The 5,858-nt window shown below is 38.3% G+C and overlaps 1 pseudogene; it reads left to right on the top strand.

Moving 5' to 3' along the window:
- Positions 1-3,038: 3,038 nt before the first annotated feature.
- On the top strand, positions 3,039-3,584 carry Rps7-ps6 (ribosomal protein S7, pseudogene 6; annotated as a pseudogene).
- Positions 3,585-5,858: the final 2,274 nt, after the last annotated feature.

Here is a 5,858-nt window from a genome sequence, read left to right as displayed (position 1 = left end):
CCAAAAAGAGAAGTAGAATTGTTCAGACTTCTCTGGACAACTTGATTTGGCTATTGAACACCGCTGTGATTCTGAATTAATCATAATCTAAACTTTTAGAGCCCCAGCTTCCTAATTTGTAAACTTTTAGTCATTGAACCTCTTGATGAGGAATAAAAATGGCTTGTGCTATATGTATCATAAAACAATCAACCAGTATCAGCTACTTGTGAGATACATACATATATATATATATATATATATATCTCAATTATCTTGGTTTTGGGGTTATTGTGGGGGATACAGTAATGAACAAGCAGTGGCTGAAAGTAAATAGTTAAATAGACATGTTGGGATAAAAGACAGTTACAGACACTGCAGCCACTACATTGAAGAAATTTCCCCAGGAGGGGAAAATATCACAGGAATTAAAAGTAGACTATGTTAATTCTCTTAGGGGGATAATATCAAGAAAGTCATTGTAAAGGATTTGAAGAATGGAAAATTTCCATCTGTAGAAGTATCACTGGATTTTATTTTAAATCAGCAACTATATCAGTAGCCAAATATTGGGTTAGGACGTTATGGTGGCTGAAATGAGAAATGTCCCCCACAGAATGCTTTGTCCGCAGTTAGTGGAACTATTTGTGGGAGGTTATCCAACCTTTAGGAGACAGAGATTGGCTGGGGGATGCATATTACTGGGGGTAAACTTTGAGAGTATATCCTTGACCCATTTCCAATTTGTTTTTTCTGCCTCATGTTTGGGTTTGACGATCTGGTCTCTCGGCTTCTTGCTTTGACTGCCTGCTGCCATGCCTTCCCCATAATTGTAAATCCAAATAAACTTTTAATTCCCATAAGTCACTTTTGGCTATGATGCTTTGTCACAGCAACAGAAAGATTAGCAAGATAGAAGATACAGAAGAATGAGTGAGCCAATGACTAAGGTACAAGGCACATGTTAGGATAGAATCTGTTTGGCTGCAGCAGAAAGAGAAGGTTAGATCTCAAGAAGATTGCACCAAACATTTTGCAAAGGTTCTTAATACACATGGAAATTTCTGGAAGGCTTTGGTTCTTGTATGGAAGAAAAGAGATAATCAGAACTGTTATATGACAGTCTAGCAGCATGAAACATGGACTGGAGTAGTTGGACAGGATGTAGAATGTAGTGAATATCATCTAGTGATTTTGGTCATCACTGGAATGAGAAAGGATATATACTCTGCATAGAATTCATGTTTATCCAGTTATCCTTCAGGGAAACAAGAGCCTGGTAACTTCCACAGTTTATAAACTAATCAAAAATTGAAACTATGAGGTGTGGTAGACTTCTGTTCTTTATCCACAGGTCAAGTGTGTTTCTTAGCAATACATTTTGAACTTGGATGCATTCAAAACTCTCTGTGAATGTCTAAAGCAAAATGGAGGGATATGAGAACATTGTATTCATGTAAGGAAATGTGCATGTTGGATGTATTTTTACAGGACATGGACCATATGTTCAAATCATTGAAAGTCAGTAAAATTGAACAGCAGGAGAGTTGGTATTGTGTTCAGAAAATAGAAAGTTCTCTCACTGCCTTGCCTTGCAGTTTTAAATGAGATGTCATCTTTTTTTATTCATGTACTGTGTGTTTGTGTGTTGACAGGGTGCATGCATACGTGCACATATGTGGTCACAAGTGTAGGCAAATATGAAGAATAGAGGTTGCTATGAAGACATCTTCCTCACTTGTTTCTTTATCTTAGTTTTTATGGTCCCTTAATGCTCTGTGCTTGCTTATGCATTTGATTGGCTGACTTTTGAGCCCTTGGGATACTCTTGTCTCCATATACCAGCTCTACAACTAGAGAGAAGATTGGCCACTCCTGGCATTTACATGAGAGCTTGGGATCCAAACTTAGATACTTATGCTTATACAGAAAACACTTTGCTGAGCACTATCCTCAGGCCCTGAATGTCATTCCTAAGGCTACAGCCAAGATGTGATCTGGATTATATTTTTTTGTAGAGTCTCAGTTGCAGAAGAATCAGTCTATCTTCAAGTTCTCACAGGTTATAGGGATCATCTTTCTGTGTGTCTATCTCTATCTATCTATCATCTATCTATCTATCTATCTATCTATCTATCTATCTATCTATCTATCTATCTATCTATCTATCTGTCTATCATATATCTATCTATATCATATCAATCTATCTATCCATTTTATATATCTACCTACCTACCATCTATCATCTATCTGTTTCTCTGAAAACTGTAGTGCTATGAGTCCAAGAAGTTTTTGACTCATCTACAAGGTTGCCCTCACCTCCCAGAGTCTGCCTTTTGTCCCCTGTCTCCTGGTCCTCTTTAGGAACAATTATGATGCCCTATCTTATTCCATTGAGGCAATCAATGAAAACACAGATACTAGAATCTTTCCAGGAGTCTTCTATAATATAAAGTCACCTTGGAGATGATATATTTCTCCACATGGCTATGAGCAAACGACAACTGACACACACACACACACACACACACACACACACACACACACACACACACTAAGTGTTAGGATCCTATTAATTACACAAAAGGGTGAATTCTAGAGGATGACTATATTTGATACTTTTCACTGTGATAGAATGCTTCAAAGAATTACCTTAAAGGAGGAGGGTTAATCTTGGCTCATAATTTTAGAGGTCGATGTCCGTCATGGCAGAGAAAACCTGGCATGATTCATGGTGATGGATGAATGCGCTATGATTGCTGATATCTTGATGGGTTGACAAACAGAGACCTTTGGTCAGAGCATAAGTGTCATTTTGAAGGTCTATATTTAATATTCCCATTTTCTAAGCTAAGCCACTACCTCAGATGTTCCTCAACCTGTGAGACAATGTTATAAGCTGTAAATGAAATATTTAAACAAATGAGCCCATGAGGTTGCCTTCTTACTTCAGTCACTCTATGATGATTAAGTCAAGAACAAGAGTAGAACTTAAATTGACCTCTTCTTATAAATGTCTTAAAACTTTTTTCTAAGTGGCCCTCCATAAGAATGAAGCCATGTTCAACTCAAGCGCCAAGATTGTGAAGCCCAGTGGTGAGAAGCCATTCCAGTATGGCATTTCTCAGGTGCTGCACGAGCTGGAGATGAACTCAGATCTCACTGCTCTGGGACCTCAACAACATCACGGCCAACGAAATTGAAGCTGGTGGTGATCGGAAAGCTATCATAAATTATGTACAAGCTCCTCCACTGAAATCTTTCCAGAAAATTCAAGTCTGGATAGTTTGTTAATTGGAGAAAAAGTTCAGTGGGAAGCATGTGGTCTTCATTCCTCAGAGGAACACTCTGCCCAAGTCCACCCGGGAAAAGCTGTATGACAGATAAGCAAGACCACCTCAGAAGCCACACCCTGGCAGCAGTGCAGGATGATGCCCATCCTTGAGGACTTGGTCTTCCCAAGTGAAGGTATGAGTAAGATCTGTATGAAACTGGATGGTAGCTGGCTTATGGAAGCTTATTTAGACCAAGCACAGAAGAGGAATGTGGAGCCCAAGCTCACATGCAAAAATGTTAATTTTGAAGTCCCAGAGTTTCAGTTATAAAGAAAAATGACAGAATAAAGTGTCATTCATAGCAAATAAATAAATAAGTAAATGAAATGCCTTAAAAATATAAAACTTATTCTCAAGCAATCAGAGCCCACCAACAAACTTGTATAAGTAAAGAGGCTCCATAGGACCAAACAAACAAAGGAACTGAGGTCAATTATATATTTCCTTTGTTTTACCTCTATGTTTCTTGTAAATATCTCATTTATTTCCTCTCATTAAGTGATGAGATGAAAGCTGTGCAAATATATGGCTTGGGAGGAGCACAGAGCTTTTACTTCTCTGTCCCTAATGTAAACCCGGAAACTTCTAGCCTCCATTCAATCTAATCTTCCAAGCTGACTGATTCAACCTGGCTCCTCTCTGTTTCTGCCTGAATTACTCTGCTTGGTCTCATACTAACATTGGCTATATGCTCTAGTCTTATGACTCCTCCTCATTCTCTGGCTCATGGTCTTCACATATGTCTAGCTTTTCTGCAACCTATCTCTCTCTCTGTTAAAACTACCATACACCTCTCCCTCTCCCTCTCCGTCTCCCTCTCTGTCTCCCTCTCCGTCTCCCTCTCCATCTCCCTCTCCCTCTCCCTTCCCCTCTCCTTCTCCCCCCACCCCTTGCTACTTTTAAGTAGCCTCTCTTTCCAGTGATATTCTTGAGAGTTGGGCATAGCCAATCTCAAGCTCATAATGTCAAACCTTTCTCTAATCCATCATTTTATCTGTCCCTCATTTAGATGTCACTTTCAAATACAGCAGCTTACTTCTACAAACTAACCTTATCTTCATTGTTAGGATTAAATGTTTGTGCTAAAGGCACATATGCATTCTAGCCAGACCATACTACTGTAATTCAGTGCATGTCCGCATTCTGGCTGGATCATATAGATGTAGAAGGTCTTTGGATGTGATCCCTTACCAGAGCACCCATGTTACTGGATTAAATTTCCTCTACAGTTTCTCTCTAAATGTTATTCCTTTTATCTCTGTCATTAAGACTCTTAAAGCACTTCTGGTTTGGAGCTGGGGAATTCATATATCATTGTTTGCTCCAGTAAACTTCTGCTCTTCGGTTTACTTTTTCACAGTATTTGTCTACCAAGGAAGGCATTAAAAAACCAGTTACTCTAGATCAACCTGGAATGCATTTAACTGTCAATCCGTATTGCCTGGAACACAGTAAATAATCAAAACATGTACTTGATAGAGTTTTTGGCTGATTGGATGTGAGGAACAGGTATTTGGTGTTTGATAAGTAGCTTTAAGAATGAGTGCTGTGTTTCTAGCCTGGGCTAATGGAGTCTGATTCTACTAAGACACAAAAATGAATGGAAGAAATTGATGTTTATGAAACAGTAGATTCACTCTAAAACATTATCCAGGTGAAGGAAGTTTGCAGCACAGTTCTTCACAACCTTCAACACATGGATTAGGAATCACATGAAAATGATCTTGAGTTGGTGGGTCTCAGGTTGGGAGTTGGCCTCTGTGTTCCTTACAATCTTCTGGCTAATGTAGATCATAACATACTGGAGTGGTAAGTTGGGGGGTCAATGAATGTCGACAGCTTCATTTCTAAACTGCCCAAGGGATTTTAGGAAATCTACTCTTTCGCAACTAGTATTATCATCATATTTAAGCATTTGCAAAGGGTAGACTTGCCAGTGCTGTCACTATATACATTCTGAAGTACGACTTCTTTCCTTTCAACATATCTACAGATTCATCATTCATATTTATAGATTCATCAGTCACTGGGAATTTTCATCAGTGTTAATTGGCGATATACTTGAATTTTTTTCCTACATTGCCCCAAATGTCATCATTGCTTTTTCCTGTTGAACTCACATGTTCATTCTATGTCACCTCTAAAGTTTTATCATAAAGTGATATTATTTGTACTGAGTTTTCATTCCCCATTTTGGTTAATTACTCCAAATACACCCATATGATTTAAACTTTTAAAAGTCCAGAATTTCACATGGTCATAATCTCTCAGTGTTACAATTTCTTCTTAGATTATTATGGACATGAATCCTTAACAACTGGCCAAAAGAATGCATGATACAAATATTAGAAAACATGGAACACAAGAGAATGGTACTGGAAATGTGTCTTTTGGGTGAGATATGTGGAAGTGGCTTTCCTCTTTAATCAGCCTATGCATGAAGAAGACGACAATTAATTGTTGGAGACAGAGGTAGAGGCAGCGATGCTGTCATTTTTTTCTGTTCTAAAATTTTAAAATAGAAGTTATTTGATTTTATGATCA

The sequence above is a fragment of the Rattus norvegicus genome, chromosome 4 (genome assembly GCF_021556685.1).
Source record: "Rattus norvegicus strain SHRSP/BbbUtx chromosome 4, alternate assembly SHRSP_T2T, whole genome shotgun sequence".
In the NCBI taxonomy this organism is placed as follows: domain Eukaryota; kingdom Metazoa; phylum Chordata; class Mammalia; order Rodentia; family Muridae; genus Rattus; species Rattus norvegicus.
This window is presented reverse-complemented; position numbering and strand designations above follow the sequence as displayed.